The 16,490-nt window shown below is 43.3% G+C and overlaps 1 protein-coding gene across 1 annotated transcript in view; it reads left to right on the top strand.

Moving 5' to 3' along the window:
- The first annotated feature begins 4,023 nt into the window (after window positions 1-4,023).
- IL11RA (interleukin 11 receptor subunit alpha) overlaps window positions 4,024-16,490 on the top strand; it is a 174,064-nt gene continuing 161,597 nt past the window's right edge. Inside the window, exon 1 of the mRNA XM_083155432.1 lies at window positions 4,024-4,590. The gene's annotated coding sequence lies outside the window, so the exon portion shown is untranslated. The remainder of the gene's footprint in view (window positions 4,591-16,490) is intronic.

Genomic DNA, 16,490 nt, shown 5'->3' with positions numbered 1-16,490 from the left:
TGTATACAGTATGTGTGTAATAGTGATAGTGTGCTGTATACAGTATGTGTGATAGTGATAGTGTGTTGTGTACAGTATGTGTGTAATAGTGATAGTGTGATGTGTACAGTATGTGTGTGATAGTGATAGTGTGTTGTGTACAGTATGTGTGTGATAGTGATAGTGTGTTGTATACAGTATGTGTGTGATAGTGATAGTGTGTTGTATACAGTATGTGTGCAATAGTGATAGTGTGCTGTATACAGTATGTGTGATAGTGATAGTGTGTTGTGTACAGTATGTGTGTGATAGTGATAGTGTGTTGTATACAGTATGTGTGTGATAGTGATAGTGTGTAGTATACAGTATGTGTGTGATAGTGATAGTGTGTTGTATACAGTATGTGTGTGATAGTGATAGTGTGATGTGTACAGTATGTGTGTGATAGTGTGTTGTGTACAGTATGTGTGTAATAGTGATAGTGTGTTGTATACAGTATGTGTGTGATAGTGATAGTATGTTGTGTACAGTATGTGTGTGATAGTGTGTTGTATACAGTATGTGTGTGATAGTGTGTTGTATACAGTATGTGTGTGATAGTGATAGTGTGTTGTATACAGTATGTGTGTGATAGTGTGATGTGTACAGTATGTGTGTGATAGTGTGATGTGTACAGTATGTGTGTGATAGTGATAGTGTGTTGTGTACAGTATGTGTGTGATAGTGATAGTGTGTTGTATACAGTATGTGTGTGATAGTGATAGTGTGTTGTATACAGTATGTGTGTAATAGTGATAGTGTGCTGTATACAGTATGTGTGTGATAGTGATAGTGTGTTGTGTACAGTATGTGTGTAATAGTGATAGTGTGTTGTATACATTATGTGTGTGATAGTGATAGTATGTTGTGTACAGTATGTGTGTGATAGTGATAGTGTGTTGTATACAGTATGTGTGTGATAGTGATAGTGTGTAGTATACAGTATGTGTGTGATAGTGATAGTGTGTTGTATACAGTATGTGTGTGATAGTGATAGTGTGATGTGTACAGTATGTGTGTGATAGTGTGTTGTGTACAGTATGTGTGTAATAGTGATAGTGTGTTGTATACAGTATGTGTGTGATAGTGATAGTATGTTGTGTACAGTATGTGTGTGATAGTGTGTTGTATACAGTATGTGTGTGATAGTGATAGTGTGTTGTATACAGTATGTGTGTGATAGTGATAGTGTGTTGTATACAGTATGTGTGTGATAGTGTGATGTGTACAGTATGTGTGTGATAGTGTGTTGTGTACAGTATGTGTGTAATAGTGATAGTGTGTTGTATACAGTATGTGTGTGATAGTGTGTTGTATACAGTATGTGTGTGATAGTGATAGTATGTTGTGTACAGTATGTGTGTGATAGTGTGTTGTATACAGTATGTGTGTGATAGTGATAATGTGTTGTGTACAGTATGTGTGTAATAGTGATACAGTGCGTAGCATGTTTTGGAGGAGGTGTTTGTCTATTCCGCACTGAGTATTCCTTTGTGCAGACCGCACACAATTCCCTTCTACTGATTCTGTATTCTTATATTTTATTATTTTTATTATTTATATATGTGTGTAATAGTGATACAGGGTACTTGTGTAATTTCACGGCGTTTCGCTCACCCACGCTGCGGGCTCGCTATCTAAAATCAACTCCATGCCAACATGGATAGTGGGGGTATGAACTATCCATGTTGGCATGGAGTTAAGTTAGTTTATTTTCGATAGTTTATGGCGAGCGTAGAACCCGGAAGTAGCACGGTGCCATGAAACTACACAAGTACCTGATACAGTGTATATAGTATATATGGGATGCAGTTTAAATTCCGGTGTTCAGAATCCCGACGCTGGAATCTCGACCGCCGAAATCCCGACACTTTCTCCCTCCGTGGGTGTCCACGACACCCCTTGAGGGAGAATAAATTAGCGTGCCGAGCGTAACGAGGCACCGGGCCCGCTGCGTGGCACCGGGCCCGCTGCGATCCACGTCCCCCCCTTGTCGGGATTTCGGCGGTCGGGATTCCTGCGTCGGGATTTTGAATGCCCGGATCCCGACCGCCGGGATTTCATACTGAATTCAGTATATATGTGTTTAATAGTGATACAGTGTATATAGTATATATGTGTGTAATAGTGATACAGTGTATATAGTGTATGTGTGTGTAATAGTGATACAGTGTATATAGTATATGTGTGTGATAGTGATACAGTGTGTAGTGTGTGTAATAGTGATACAGTGTGTATAGTATATGTGTGTGATAGTGATACAGTGTATATAGTATATGTGTGTAATAGTGATACAGTGTATATAGTATATATGTGTGTAATAGTAATACAGTGTATATATTATATGTGTGTGATAGTGATACAGTGTGTAGTATGTGTGTGATAGTGATACAGTGTGTAGTATGTGTGTAATAGTGATACAGTGTATATAGTATATGTGTGTGATAGTGATACAGTGTGTAGTGTGTGTGTAATAGTGACACAGTGTGTAGTATTTGTGTAATAGTGATACAGTGTGTAGTATGTGTGTAATAGTGATACAGTGTGTAGCACATGTGTAATAGTGATACAGTGTGTAGTATGTGTGTAATAGTGATACAGTGTGTAGTATGTGTGTAATAGTGATACAGTGTGTAGTATGTGTGTAATAGTGATACAGTGTATATAGTATATACATGTGTGATAGTGATACAGTGTATACAGTATATATGTGTGTAATAGTGATACAGTGTATATAGTATATATGTGTGTGTAATAGTTATACAGTGTGCAGTATGTGTGTGATAGGTATACAGTGTATATAGTTTATATGTGTGTGATAGGTATACAGTTTATATAGTATATGTGTGTGTAATAGTGATACAGTAGGCAGCATGTGTGTGATAGTGATACAGTGTATATAGTATATATGTGTGATAGTGATACAGTGTATATAGTATATATGTGTGTAATAGTGATAGTGTGTAGTATGTGTGTGATAGTGATACAGTATATATAGTATATGTGTGTAATAGTGATACAGTGTGTAGTATGTGTGTGATAGTGATACAGTGTATATAGTATATATGTGTGTGTGTGTGTGTGTGTGTGTGTGTGATAGTGATACAGTGTATATATTATATATGTGTGTAAAAGTGATACAGTGTGTAGTAGATGTGTGTGTAATAGTGATACAGTGTGTAGTATGTGTGTAATAGTGATACAGTATGTAGTATGTGTATAATAGTGATACAGTGTATAGTATATGTGTGATAGTGACACAGTGTGTAATATGTGTGTAATAGTGATACAGTGTATATAGTATATATATGTGTAATAGTGATACAGTGTGCAGTATATATGTGTGTGATAGTGATAGTGTGTAGTATGTGTGTAATAGTGGTACAGTGTGTAGTGTAGTATGAGTGTAATAGTGATAGTGTGTAGTATGTGTGTAATAGTGATACAGTGTGTAGTATGTGTGCAATAGTGAAACGGTGCATAGTACAGTATATGTGTAATAGTGATACAGTGTGTAATAGTGATACAGTGTATATAGTATATATGTGTGTAATAGTGATACAGTGTTTATAGTATATGTGTGTGTAATAGTGATACAGTGTATATAGTATATGTGTGTGATAGTGATAAAGTGTGTAGTGTGTGTGTAATGGTGATACAGTGTATATAGTATATGTGTGTGATAGTGATACAGTGTGTAGTATGTGTGTAATAGTGATACAGTGTGTAGTGTAGTATGAATTTAATAGTGATACAGTGTGTAGTATGTGTGTAATAGTGATACAGTGTGTAGTATGAGTGTAATAGTGATACAGTGTGTAGTATGAGTGTAATAGTAATACAGTGTGTAGTATTTGTATAATAGTGATACAGTGTGTAGTGTAATAGTGATACAGTGTGTAGTATGTGTATAATAGTGATACGTTGTGTAGTGTAGTATAGTGAGCTGTGTGCGGGGCACAGGGGGGAGGGGGCGGAATGTGCGGCTGCTGTGAGTCACCGGGATCCAGGGGAGGGGGTGGAGGGGTCGGCAGGCCGGTGTGAGCAGCCCCCAGGCTCGGCCCCTGTTGGATCCCCCGCACAGGAAGGAGCCCCCCCCCCAGCAGCACAGACTGGCAGCTGGCACCGGAGCGGCCCGGGACAGGCACCCGGAGACAGAACCAGAGCCCCGGGCGGGAGGCAGGAGAGAGACCCCGTACAGGAGAGAGTGTGTGAGACCCCCGGGACAGAGACTCTCACTGGAGGTAGAGAGACCCCCGGGTCAGAGACCCTGGACAGGAGAGAGTGAGACCCCCGGGTCAGAGACCCTGGACAGGAGAGAGTGAGACCCCCGGGTCAGAGACCCTGGACAGGAGAGAGTGAGACCCCCGGTTCAGAGACCCTGGACAGGAGAGAGTGAGACCCCCGGGTCAGAGACTCTCACAGGAGGTAGAGAGACCCCCGGGCCAGAGACACTCAGAGGAGGGAGTGAGACCCCCGGAGCAGGAGGCTGTGAGCGGCCAGAGATTAGAGGCAGAGACCCCGGGAGACAGCATGGAGCCGGTGGCAGGATAACAGCTGGGGCGCCGTAAGGTGAGAAGTATTACATTGTATCATCTGCGGTCACCTGTAGTGTGCGGTGCTGTTATACTCTGTGCTGCTGTCACCTATAGTGTGCGGTGCTGTCACCTATAGGGTACGGTGCTGTTATACTCTGTGCTGCTGTCACCTATAGTGTGCGGTGCTGTTATACTCTGTGCTGCTGTCACCTATAGTGTACAACACTGTTATACTCTGTGCTGCTGTCACCTGTAGTGTGCGGTGCTGTTATACTCTGTGCTGCTGTCACCTATAGTGTGCGGTGCTGTTATACTCTGTGCTGCTGTCACCTATAGGGTACGGTGCTGTTATACTCCGTGCTGCTGTCATCTGTAGTGTGCGGTGCTTTTATACTCTGTGCTGCTGTCACCTATAGTGTGCAGTGCTTTAATACTCTGTGCTGCTGTCACCTGTAGTGTACAACAATGTTATACTCTGTGCTGCTGTCATCCGTAGTGTACAGTGCGGTTACACTTTGTGCTGCTGTCACCTATAGTGGGCTGTGCTGTTATACTCTGTGCTGCTGTCACCAATAGTGTGCAATGCTGTTATTCTTTGTGCTGCTGTCACCTATAGTGTGCATTGCTGTTATACTCTGTGCTGCTGTCACCTATAGTGTGCGGTGAGCTTATACTTTGTGCTGCTGTCACCTATAGTGTGTGGTGCTGTTATACTCTGTGCTGCTGTCACCTATAGTGTGCAGTGCTGTTATACTATGTGCTGCTGTCACCTGTAGTGTACAACACTGTTCGGTGCTGCTGTCACCTATAGTGTGTTGTGCTGTTATACTCTGTGCTGCTTTCACCTGTAGTGTGCGGTGCTGTTATACTCTGTGCTTCTGTCACCTATAGTGTGTGGTGCTTTTATACTCTGTGCTTCTGTCACCTATAGGGTACAGCGCTGTTATACTCTGTGCTGCTGTAACCTATAGTGTGCAGTGCTGTTATACTCTGTGCTGCTGCTGTCACCTATAGTGTGTGGTGCTGTTATACCATGTGCTGCTGTCACCTGTAGTGTACAACACTGTTATACTCTGTGCTGCTGTCACCTATAGTGTGTGGTGCTGTTATACTCTGTGCTGCTTTCACCTGTAGTGTGCGGTGCTGTTATACTCTGTGCTGCTGTCACCTATAGTGTGGGGTGCTTTTATACTTTGTGCTGCTGTCATCTTTAGTGTGTGGTGCTGTTATACTCTGTGCTGCTGTCACCTATAGTGTGTGGTGCTGTTATACTCTGTGCTGCTTTCACCTGTAGTGTGCGGTGCTGTTATACTCTGTGCTGCTGTCACCTATAGTGTGGGGTGCTTTTATACTTTGTGCTGCTGTCATCTTTAGTGTGTGGTGCTGTTATACTCTGTGCTGCTGTCACCTATAGTGTGGGGTGCTTTTATACTTTGTGCTGCTGACACCTGTAGTGTACAGTGCTGTTATACTCTGTGCTGCTGTCACCTATAGTGTGCAGTGCTGTTATACTCTGTGCTGCTGTCACCTGTAGTGTGGGGTGCTTTTATACTTTGTGCTGCCGTCATCTGTAGTGTGTGGTGCTGTTATACTCTGTGCTGCTGTCACCAATAGTGTGCAGTGCTGTTATACTCTGTGCTGCTGTCATCCGTAGTGTACAGTGCTATTATACTCTGTGCTGCTGACACCTGTAGTGTGCAGTGCTGTTATACTCTTTGCTGCTGTCAACTGTAGTGTACGGTGCTGTTATACTATGTGTGTGTGTGTGTGTGTGTGTGTGTGTGTATATATCTAGGTATGGGCTGCATTATTCATCCCAGAATATACTGTATGTGTAGAAGTCCATTTACAAATGAGGAATCGCCTTGAGCAGTGTTCCCGGTATTCCCTCCCTTGTAAAGTTGCTGTTATTGGTGTGAGAGGGAATTGGCCAGTGGTCACCTGTCTGTACGCTATATACTGTTTATATCAGCAATAAATATGATCATTCAGTTGTGAACAGATCCTAAGCATTGCCGCTAATACTGTATCTAACCCCATCATTGTTCAGTCTCCCTGGTGATACTGACCTATACACCACTCCATAATATCCACTGTATATAGTGCAACCAAGATGGCCGCCTCGCAGTATGCTTGTGGCAGTATATGAAGCTGGTGATTCTGTGGGTATTGGTTCTTTAGTATCTCATTCTCACGCCCGGTATTATATGGTTGCCAAATGTGTATCACATCCCCGGTGTCGCTTCTCTTCCCAATTGTGCACAATGTAGTGCACCCAATATGGCCTCCTAACCAGGTACTGTCCATTCTCCGCTCTATGTAGTGCACCCAATATGGCCTCCTCACCAGGTACTATCCATTCTACTCGCCATGTAGCACACCCAAGATGGCCTCCTAACCAGGTACTGTCCATTCTCCGCTCTATGTAGTGCACCCAATATGGCCTCCTCACCAGGTACTGTCCATTCTCCGCTCTATGTAGTGCACCCAATATGGCCTCCTAACCAGGTACTGTCCATTCTCCGCTCTATGTAGCGCACCCAAGATGGCCTCCTAACCAGGTACTGTCCATTCTCTGCTCTATGTAGTGCACCCAAGATAGCCTCCTAACCAGGTACTGTCCATTCTCCGCTCTATGTAGCGCACCCAAGATGGCCTCCTAACCAGGTACTGTCCATTCTCTGCTCTATGTAGTGCACCCAATATGGCCTCCTAACCAGGTACTGTCCATTCTCCGCTCTATGTAGTGCACCCAATATGGCCTCCTAACCAGGTACTGTCCATTCTCCGCTCTATGTAGTACACCCAATATGGCCATCTCACCAGGTACTGTCCATTCTCCGCTCTATGTAGTGCACCCAAGATGGCCTCCTCACCAGGTACTGTCCATTCTCCGCTCTATGTAGTGCACCCAAGATGGCCTCCTCACCAGGTACTGTCCACTCTCCTCGCCATGTAGCGCACCCAGGGTCATAAATCGCATGAGATATATTTTATGGTATACAATTGTACCATACGATATATATGATGGGCTGGATTAGGGGGCTAGAGGGGCTGAATATGTGTGCATTAGGAGGGAAGGCGTGACTCACGTTACACATATGCACAACACGTGCGATTGTTACGTCTCAGTCGTTTGTGTGCTGGATTGCTGGCATCAAATATGCCCCTGACACGCAGCGTTCTGTGTGTGGTCCGATGGTGCATTTGTTTACATCACTTTGTCGCTCTACCATTATTGGAAGTGAGGGGATAATGCGTGACGTTGGTATTATACCTAGTTACATAACCCGTGGGGCGCACACTGCTCGCGCTCCCCGCCTGCGGACGGACCAGACGTGGCGTTATCTCATTCCTGACTTTTACTAGCATATAGGAAAGTATTACAGCCTCGCACAGGGCCCGGTCTGGACCAATAAGAAAGACAAGTTTCCACAGTAAATGGTGAATTTCCCTGGCAGGGTATATATATAATGTTACACTGATCGCAGCACCACGGCTGGATTATTATTATCACATATGAGCCAGCGATGGCGAGGGCACAGGGAGGGCACGGTGGGATTCTGCCCTATATATTCTCATACCATACATCAACAGGGATTAATACGTGACTGGTGTCTGGTCATGGCAGTGCTCTCCACCGCTCACACCCTGCAGTGTTGAGGAAGATTATATGTTAGTATCCCCTGGTCATAATGTAGTCTGTGTACATCACTGTTATTCAGCACCTCCAACCCCAGCAGCTGAGTGATAATGGTGCGGAGACATAAGGGTTAACGCAGCCCGTCCCCGGGACACAAATCCGCATGTGTAAGCCGGATCATCAGCTGGGATTTGGTTGTTCAGTAATTGTGAAAAGAAAATGTAGCACGGTTGGTGTAGTGGTCAGTATTTCTGCCTCCGCGCACTGAGGTCCTGGGTTCAATAGGTGCTGTCTGTGTGGAGTTTGTATGTTATCCCCGTGTTTGCATTGGTTTCCTCCCAAAGCCCAGAAATGTGCTGGTAAGGTAACTGGATCCTGAAAAAGAGACAATCTAATATATTTTGTGTGTGTGTGTGTGTATGTATATATGTATATGTATATATATATATATATGTGTGTGTGTGTGTGTATATATATATATATATATATATGTATAGTAGGGTGTTAGGGTAACAGATGTATCCGCATACATCTATCCTCCATGCGGTACAAGTCGCATTATAAACATCATGTGAGGTCTGCGCTGGGCAACTTTTTCCTTAAATAGCAACTTATTTGCAAAACGGAAGCCGCTTCTGTGGCGTAAAATGATACGCGGCTATGTGTCTATCATCAGTCTGTGACTGCCGCTGCATAAGAAATGAAATGTTACAGTGTTTTCCTGGGGAACATTGTAACATAGAATTATGTACGCAGATACCGCCGCAGTCACACAATGACTATAGACCCGCCTCCTATCATTTTATTCCACAGAAGCTGCTTGTGCGTCCTATTTGGTCCGTTTTGCACAGAGCGCTGTAACTAGAAGGAGGCTAGATGTATGTGGACACATCTGTATAAACAAGTGATAAAACTCATATTGCGTATGATAAATGTGGCACCAGCCAATCAGCTCCCAGCTAAACCTGGTGACTTCCGATCAGCTCCCGTTTGGGTTACTGTAATTTTGATGAATTTCCAACTCCATATTTTATTGTCCTCCATAGATTTCCTGTCAGATATAAATATACGCAGTTACCGGCCTTATAACCCTGAGTACCTCTATATATCACTGGTAGCAGGGCTGATGGGACAGAGGGTAATATATCACTCACTGTGTATAGGGAAGGAGATCCCCTTCCACAGCCTTGGAGAGAAATAAAGTGGAGGCGTTTCCCATAGCAACAGTCTGTGAAATGACAGTTGGTTGCTTTGGGAAAAAACTTAGCTTTTTACAAGGTTTGATACATCTCCCTATATTGTGATACGATGGGGTATGACATAGGAAGGAAACCTGTGGCAACCACATATCCCAGCAGGCCCTGACACAGTTTTAGCATGGCCTAAGGGTAAAACCAAGGCAGAGCATGCTGGGATATGCAGTTCTCCAGCCGCTAGTGTACACAGGTTTCCTGTCTCTGGGGTATGACAGTACATAATGGTGCATGATGTTCTATAATGCTATAAGGAGATAAAGTATCGGCCAATCAGCTCCAAGCTTCTGCCTGGACTTTATGGCACTCTTCATCACATTGGCCAACTAGACCTGTGTGCTTGTATTTATGACGGCACATTGGGGGGCATAGTTAATATCCGGGGGGGGGGGGGCTCTGATACGTGAACCGCCTATTAAGTCACCGCCTCTAATCCTCCGTTAGTGACGGATTACTGCTGATTAATGGTTGCCAGCGACCAAGGTGAGAGTAGTCAGGAATGAGACCCCCAGCTGAGACCGCTTCCCAGACTCCCTGTGTATATTTAGGAGGGTCCGGCCTAGTCAGTGAGGGACCATGGAAAAACCCATCACCATCAGCCCCTCTGTGGTTATATCGGTGCCATTGCATTTGGAAAGTGCAGCGCCATATGTGGGACAGAATGTGCCCTACGCCTGTCCAGCCCCTGCCAGGGCACACTCCACAGTGGCACAGCCTGGGATATACCATGCCATATGTATGTCCTGTATATACTGCACCCTCCCATGCTGAGGGCTATATCATGTATATATATATATATATATATACATACATACCGTGCAAGAGGTCTATTGTGTTCTGTATTTGGCGCCCATCATCCTGGTTATAAAATATTCGCCCAGGACTCGTACAGGAGATTCTGTGTTTGCCAGGATATTTTGAACAATTTTTGTTTATTGGACGCAAATGAATCACCATTAATATTATAGATAAAAAGTGCTCAGCATTCTATGTACTATTGTATATATACGAAGCAGCACTAATTACTCAGCAGTACTGTACTAGATAATAAGCACACAGCATCTCCCTATGTGCTATAGTATATATATATATATATATATATATATATATATATATATATATATATACAAAGCAGCGGTAATTAATCAGCAGTACTGTACTAGATAATAAACATGCAGCATTTCCCTGTGTATATATACGAAGCAACGGTAATTAATCAGCAGTACTGTACTAGATAATAAGCACACATCATTGCCCTATGTACTATTGTATATATACGAAGCAATGGTAATTAATCAGCAGTACTGTACTAGATAATAAACAAACAGCATTGCCCTATGTACTATTGTATATATACGAAGCAACGGTAATTAATCAGCAGTACTGTACTAGATAATAAGCACACAGCATCTCCCTATGTACTATAGTATATATATATATATATATATATATACACGAAGCAGCAGTAATTAATCAGCAGTACTGTACTAGATTATCAGCACACAGCATCTCCCTATGCACTATTGTATATATACGAACCAGCACTAATTACTCAGCAGTACTGTACTAGATAATAAGCACACAGCATCTCCCTATGTACTATTGTGTATATATACGAAGCAGCGGTAATTAATCAGCAGTACTGTACTAGATAATAAGCACACAGCATTTACCTGTGTACTATTGTATATATACGAAGCAGCGGTAATTAATCAGCAGTACTGTACTAGATTATCAGCACACAGCATCTCCCTATGTACTATTGTATATATACGAAGCAGCAGTAATTAATCAGCAGTACTGTACTAGATTATAAACACACAGCATCTTCCTTGTGTACTATTGTGTATATACGAAGCAGCGGTAATTAATCAGCAGTACTGTACTAGATTATAAGCACACAGCATCTCCCTATGTAATATTGTATATATACGAAGCAGCGGTAATTAATCAGCAGTACTGTACTAGATAATAAACATGCAACATTTCCCTGTGTACTATTGTGTATATACGAAGCAGCGGTAATTAATCAGCAGTACTGTACTAGATTATAAGCACACAGCATCTCCCTATGTACTATTGTATATATACGAAGCAGCGGTAATTAATCAGCAGTACTGTACTATATTATAAGCACACAGCATCTCCCTATGTACTATTGTATATATACGAAGCAGCGGTAATTAATCAGCAGTACTGTACTAGATAATAAACATGCAGCATCTCCCTATGTACTATTGTATATATACGAAGCAGCGGTAATTAATCAGCAGTACTGTACTAGATATTAAGCAAACAGCATCTCCCTATGTACTATTGTATATATACAAAGCAGCGGTAATTAATCAGCAGTACTGTACTAGATAATAAACATGCAGCATTTCCCTGTGTACTATTGTATATATACGAAGCAGCGGTAATTAATCAGCAGTACTGTACTAGATTATAAGCACACAGCATCTCCCTATGTAATATTGTATATATACGAAGCATCGGTAATTAATCAGCAGTACTGTACTAGATTATAAGCACACAGCATCTCCCTATGTAATATTGTATATATACGAAGCAGCGGTAATTAATCAGCAGTACTGTACTAGATTATAAGCACACAGCATCTCCCTATGTACTATTGTATATATACGAAGCAGCGGTAATTAATCAGCAGTACTGTACTAGATTATAAGCACACAGCATCTCCCTATGTAATATTGTATATATACGAAGCAGCGGTAATTAATCAGCAGTACTGTACTAGATTATAAACACACAGCATCTCCCTATGTAATATTGTATATATACGAAGCAGCGGTAATTAATCAGCAGTACTGTACTAGATTATAAGCACACAGCATCTCCCTATGTACTATTGTGTATATATACGAAGCAGCGGTAATTAATCAGCAGTACTGTACTAGATTATAAGCACACAGCATCTCCCTATGTACTATTGTATATATACGAAGCAGCGGTAATTAATCAGCAGTACTGTACTATATTATAAGCACACAGCATTTCCCTGTGTACTATTGTATATATACAAAGCAGCAGTATTTAATCAGCAGTACTGTACTAGATTATAAGCACACAGCATCTCCCTATGTACTATTGTATATATATACGAAGCAGTGGTAATTAATCAGCAGTACTGTACTAGATAATAAACATGCAGCATTTCCCTGTGTACTATTGTGTATATACGAAGCAGCGGTAATTAATCAGCAGTACTGTACTAGATAATAAACATGCAGCATTTCCCTGTGTACTATTGTATATATACGAAGCAGCGGTAATTAATCAGCAGTACTGTACTAGATAATAAGTACACAGCATCTCCCTATGTAATATTGTATATATACGAAGCAGCGGTAATTAATCAGCAGTACTGTACTAGATTATAAGCACACAGCATCTCCCTATGTACTATTGTATATATACGAAGCAGCGGTAATTAATCAGCAGTACTGTACTAGATTATAAGCACACAGCATCTCCCTATGTACTATTGTATATATACGAAGCAGCGGTAATTAATCAGCAGTACTGTACTAGATTATAAGCACACAGCATCTCCCTATGTACTATTGTGTATATATACGAAGCAGCGGTAATTAATCAGCAGTACTGTACTAGATTATAAGCACACAGCATTTCCCTGTGTACTATTGTGTATATACGAAGCAGCGGTAATTAATCAGCAGTACTGTACTAGATTATAAGCACACAGCATCTCCCTATGTACTATTGTATATATATACGAAGCAGCGGTAATTAATCAGCAGTACTGTACTAGATTATAAGCACACAGCATCTCCCTATGTACTATTGTATATATACGAAGCAGCGGTAATTAATCAGCAGTACTGTACTAGATAATAAACATGCAGCATTTCCCTGTGTACTATTGTGTATATACGAAGCAGCGGTAATTAATCAGCAGTACTGTACTAGATTATAAGCACACAGCATCTCCCTATGTACTATTGTATATATACGAAGCAGCGGTAATTAATCAGCAGTACTGTACTAGATTATAAGCACACAGCATCTCCCTATGTACTATTGTATATATACGAAGCAGCGGTAATTAATCAGCAGTACTGTACTAGATTATAAGCACACAGCATCTCCCTATGTAATATTGTATATATACAAAGCAGCGGTAATTAATCAGCAGTACTGTACTAGATATTAAACATACATGTAACTTATTAGAAACTTGCAAATGGAGGACAAGAATGTATAACCGCAAACTAGGGCTATTTACTATTGAACATGTCAGATTGGCGACATTAGATACAATTGATTCCATTTTCGGACATCTCCACGTATGCAGCAAATTACATTGTTACCCATTTTGTATATTATATTGTATTTGCGCAGAATTCTATCATCCTATACAGTAACCAGATCTCCCGATACGACGCATGACGCCATATCCTAACTGCCCGGCAGTTGCCTGCTCTCCCTCTACCACATTTATATCTACGGTGAAGGAAAAGTTTAAATAAACACTTTCTTTTTTTTCCATCATGAACAAAGCCTAATTACTGCTAAATGGCTTCTAGATGTGAACCAGCTGCCGCCTGCTTTTAGGATTTTCTTTTATAGTATATGAATAATATAAGTGTGGCGGGGCGCGCTGCCCTACGGGGAGACGGCCATTATATCCTATGATTATATGTCTGGTGGAAATAGAAGGACACAGTATCGGAATGGCGAGCCAAAGTATATAATACAACTGCTGATAATAATACTCCGATGTGTTCAGTGCTCACAGTATGAGGGCTGGCCCACAGTATAAGGGTTGGCCCACAGTATAAGGATTAACCAACAGTATAAGGGCTGGCCCACAGTATAAGGATTGGCCCACAGTATAAGGGTTAACCCACAGTATAAGGGTTGACCCACAGTATAAGGGTTGGCCCACAGTATAAGGACTGACCCACAGTATAAGGGCTGGCCCACAGTATAAGCGCTGGCCCACAGTATAAGTGCTGGCCCACAGTATAAGGACTGGCCCACAGTATAAGGACTGGCCCACAGTATAAGGGCTGACCCACAGTATAAGGGTTGGCCCACAGTATAAGGGCTAACCCACAGTATAAGGGCTGACCCACAGTATAAGGGCTGACCCACAGTACAAGGGCTGACCCACAGTATAAAGACTGACCCACAGTTAGTGTTCACTCTAGTATTTTGTGCGGGCAGGGCACTGGGGAGCGGATCGGGCCCGCCAACGTAACAGCTGTGGGCGATCATGTGCCGCAACATCACAAAAGGGGCGTGCCCGGGCCGCGACGTCATCAAAAAGGGCGGGCCCGGCCACCACGTCATTAAAGGGGGCGGACCCGGCCACCGCCATCACCAAATGGGCGGCCCCGGCCCCTCCGAAGTCTCTGTGCTGCCGGGGAAGCGCTGGGCATCGCCGTCTACTGTGGCGCTGGGCTTCCCCGTGCAGTGTGTCGGGGCAGACACCAGGCTGTTTTAGCGAGGCGCTGCTAGAGGGGCAAAGCGCATTTTTCCCTTTAAAAATCTGGCAGGGCGCAGCGCCACGCTAAAACAGCCTAGCGGGAACACTAACAGTATAAGGGCTGACCAACAGTCTGTGACAATGCAGCTGATCTGTAGGAATCAGTGGCACCACTGAGGTGTGAGGCACTGGGAGAAGCAGCTGATCTGTTCAGTAGGAACCAGTGACACCACTGAGGTGTGAGGCACTGGGAGAAGCAGCTGATCTGTTCAGTAGGAACTAGTGACACCACTGAGGTGTGAGGCACTGGGAGAAGCAGCTGATCTGTTCAGTAGGAACCAGTGAGGTGTGAGGCACTTGGAGAATGGAGTTGATCAGTTCACTAGGAACCAGTGATACCATTGAGGTTTAAGGCACTGTGAGAATGTACAGTAGCTGATAACACTATTTTTGTTATTTATTCAATGTAATACTGTTTTGTCTCCCTGTATTGTTCCTTAGTTCGGCGCTGCGAAACACTTGTGGCGCCTTATAAATAAAATTATAATAATAATAATAACAACTAGTGACACCATTGAAGTTAAGGCATTGAGGTGTGAGGCACTATGAGAATGCAGCTGATCAGTTCACTAAGAACCAATTACAACATTGAGGCACTTTAGTATAACGCTTTTAAGAATAAAAACCCTCTGTTTGCCAGTTGTGACCCTCACATCGGAGCTTTGCCTACATCATCCTACCTCAGTGACATCACTGGTTCCTAGCATAGCGTTGTGTACGCACATAGGACAGACCCCTCCAGTGTATGCGGGAGACAGGCATCTAAGCTTCTGGCTGTCCTATGGTGGTTGCAAAAGATCGATACATGAAAATGCAGTATGTTGTGGCTGTACGACACCCCGCTCTCCCTCCCCAGTATGTTGTGGCTGTATGACACCCCGCTCTCCCTCCCCAGTATGGTGTGGCTGTATGACACCCCGCTCTCCCTCCTCAGTATGTTGTGGCTGTATGACACCCCGCTCTCCCTCCCCAGTATGTTGTGGCTGTATGACACCCCGCTCTCCCTTCCCAGTATGGTGTGGTCGTATGACACCCCGCTCTCCCTCCCCAGTATGTTGTGGCTGTATGACACCCCGCTCTCCCTCCCCGGTATGTTGTGGCTGTATGACACCCCGCTCTCCCTCCCCAGTATGTTGTGGCTGTATGACACCCCGCTCTCCCTCCCCAGTATGTTGTGGCTGTATGACACCCCGCTCTCCCTCCCCAGTATGGTGTGGTCGTATGACACCCCGCTCTCCCTCCCCAGTATGTTGTGGCTGTATGACACCCCGCTCTCCCTCCCCAGTATGTTGTGGCTGTATGACACCCGCTCTCCCTCCCCAGTATGTTGTGGCTGTATGACACCCGCTCTCCCTCCCCAGTATGTTGTGGCTGTATGACACCCCGCTCTCCCTCCCCAGTATGTTGTGGCTGTATGACACCCCGCTCTCCCTCCCCAGTATGTTGTGGCTGTATGACACCCCGCTCTCCCTCCCCAGTATGTTGTAGCTGTACGACACCCGCTC

The sequence above is a fragment of the Crinia signifera genome, chromosome 1 (assembly GCF_055691185.1).
Source record: "Crinia signifera chromosome 1, ASM5569118v1, whole genome shotgun sequence".
Lineage (NCBI taxonomy): Eukaryota > Metazoa > Chordata > Amphibia > Anura > Myobatrachidae > Crinia > Crinia signifera.
Note: the sequence above shows the minus strand (reverse complement) of the source record. Positions and strands in the feature narration are given on the sequence as shown.